The sequence below is a fragment of the Suncus etruscus genome, chromosome 1, assembly GCF_024139225.1.
Source record: "Suncus etruscus isolate mSunEtr1 chromosome 1, mSunEtr1.pri.cur, whole genome shotgun sequence".
Taxonomy (NCBI): Eukaryota; Metazoa; Chordata; class Mammalia; order Eulipotyphla; family Soricidae; genus Suncus; species Suncus etruscus.
The window spans coordinates 69,662,099-69,664,994 of NC_064848.1; the positions used below are offsets into that span (position 1 = coordinate 69,662,099).

At 33.4% G+C, this 2,896-nt stretch overlaps 1 non-coding gene across 1 annotated transcript; it reads left to right on the forward strand.

Annotated features, from left to right (window-relative positions):
• The first annotated feature begins 1,235 nt into the window (after window positions 1-1,235).
• On the forward strand, window positions 1,236-1,449 carry LOC125995036 (small nucleolar RNA U3). Its single transcript, XR_007490705.1, has one exon. It is a non-coding gene; the product is annotated as a small nucleolar RNA U3 (small nucleolar RNA).
• The last annotated feature ends 1,447 nt before the right edge of the window (window positions 1,450-2,896 follow it).

Sequence of the window (2,896 nt, forward strand, 5' to 3'; positions counted from 1 at the left end):
ATTGCAGAGACATAGGAGACAACATCAGTGAGAATTAATTTGGTGTAGATAAAAAAAAACATCCACATAGAGTGTAATTAGATTTGTTTATTTAAATATATAGGACTTGAATATTCTCTAGTTTTTACCATAATTCTATTTTATCTTAATTCTTATATTTTTATTTCCTTTGAAAGCAATTTAATCCATGTGTTTTTGATTGACTTTCTCTTATAACATCAGTGCTTTTTTTTTTTCCACTAGAGGTATATGGTACTCAAAAGCTTTAAAATATGCTTGCATAGAAGGTTTCCTTTGTTTTGTTCTCCTTTTTTTGGAACTTAAAAATTATTCTTTGCCAAATATAAATTAACTCAGACACCAAAAAGTTTGAGTTTAGCTAGAAACTTCATATCCATGACTTTCTAATAGATTCTAAATTTGGCAAATCTATTTCACATTCATCCCTCACAGTCATTGACTAAGGAAAGTACCCTCTTCTTGATTAAATACATTTTGAGTTCTCCATAAAACATGAAAAACAACTAATAATAAAATATTAAATGTCATGATTTATCACTGGGAAAGATAATTTCTTTTCATAAGTTTTAAATAAATTATTGCTGTTATTTAAGAAACTTTCTTTTTGGCTACTAACTTTGTACCAAACCAAATAGCAGAATTTCAAAAGATTTGTTAAGCTTTTAATGATCTCTTCGATTTTTTTTTTAAATAAAAGAGGGTCAGGAATAGCACAGAACCATGAGATGCAATCCCACACTGTTGTACTGTATAAGATTTTCACAGTCTTTGTTGACATAGTTTTCTGAGAATGTAATAATGAACACTGCAGCAAAGGAAAATTTTTATATTAGTTCATTTTTTCTATAATCTCAAGCAAACTATGATTTTTATAGTTAATCATAATTAACTGCTTGATGGTGATAACAATTCACTCCAACAAGCAAAATTTGCAGGCCTGAAGATCTAAGTCAAGCTAAGTATCTAAAGGTTTATGTCAATTTCCCAATACTATATTCCTGAGTCCTTTATTCTAGCAGTTATCAATTTCTGGATCATACCGGCAAAGTACAGAATCCAAAATATTGTGTGTAAACGTGGACATAAGCATGTTCTTCTGCTTTATGCATTCAACATTGTAAAGTCTTTTCACACACTGAGATTTAAGATTATCTACCTATTAGTGCCTTATAATGATAGAACACCATAATCTCTCATCAAAAACAAACACCTCTAAGACTATACTTGCAGGGATCATTTCTATAGTATGTTACTAGAGAAGTTTCTCTGATCCTGTAGAGCATCTGAACCCAAGAGGAGGAGTCAGAGCGTCCTCTCCTGAGCGTGAAGCTGGCTCTAGGTGTCGCTTCTGCGGCTGCCTTTTGCCATTGATGATCGTTCTTCCCTTTCTTTGGAAGGGATAGAGGGAGAGGATGCAGTCTGAGTGGTAAAAAAAAAAAAAAAAAAAAAAAACTCCTTATTCTTTTCTGTATACTTTTTATTTCTTATATTATGATTAAATTATGTTTTCCATACATTTCCTCAAATAAAACTTGTATTTTACCATGCTACACATATGCCCTATCACCCTTATAGCATAGATTACTATGCCCTACAGCTCTGACTAATTAATTCCTAGTTATCTTTCAAAATCTCACTTACATGCTATCATCTTTACTCTCTAACTACATGTAGCACCAGTTAGAATACATCATTATCTACCTTTTACTATACCACTATGTCTTAGGCTATTATTAGTGGTAGGATTATGATTTTGTAGGACTGTGCCAATAAAATATAAATTTCATAATTATTTTTTGTGTTTTTTTTGTTTTTTTTTTTTGTGCCACACCAGGTGATGCTCAGGCGTTACTCCTGTTCCTGGTTATGGGTTCAGAATTTGCTCCTGGCTTAGGGATCCATATCAGATGCCAGAGGTCAAATTTAGGTCTGTCCTGGATCAGTCTTATGCAAGCAAAAGCCCTACCACTGTGCTATTGCTCTGGCCCCACTTGATTTTTTCTTAACGTTCTACTTATCTAATACTCTCCAACAACTGGATATTTTCAACAAATGTAATAGGTATTTATTTAATTGAAGTAATAAATAAGCAGACATATTCAAAAGGATATAATGATTTTTAATAGATTCTACATAAAAGAACTAAAGATATTCAAATGACCACAACCACCCTTAAATTAGAATAAGTAGACTAATTTTGAAACTGAGTAGCTAACATTAAAAATATATATGGCAGCTCTCCTGCAACAACACCAGGAACCAAACTCTCCCATAGGAAATTCCTAATAATGCTCTGGCACCAACTTGTGCCACTTTTGATATTACAACTTGACAAAGAGGAAATGGCAACAGCTTTAACTATGAGAAGGTTGCCCTGTTTCATCACCTAATGGTAAGATGAAATCAGAAGGCACATCATCCTTCAATCTGTGCAAAAACCAAGAAGACTGACTTTGAAAAACCACAACTAGACAGACTTATCCAGAGACTAATAAGAAAGATCCTAGCTTAGGCTTCGAACTAGGATTTGTACAAAAATCAAGATCTCTAATTCCAGAGGTCTGACTTTGACAACTGTGACTGAGCAAAACTTCTGGAACCACAATCAAAGACTATTCTAGGCTTTGTCCTAGGATCTAGGCAAAAACCAAGACCACTAATTACAGAAGACTGATTCCAACAACGATGAAACAGAACTTCTAGAACTGTAAAGACTCTATCCTAGACTTTGTCCTATGACCTGTGCAAATACTGATATCTTTAGCTACAGAGGCCTGATTTTATCATTCACAACTGAGCAGAAAGTTTCCTAGCACATAAAAAGACCTCGGAGTGTGAAAATGAGTCTTTAGTTGTTTCCATGGCAGAATGCTTC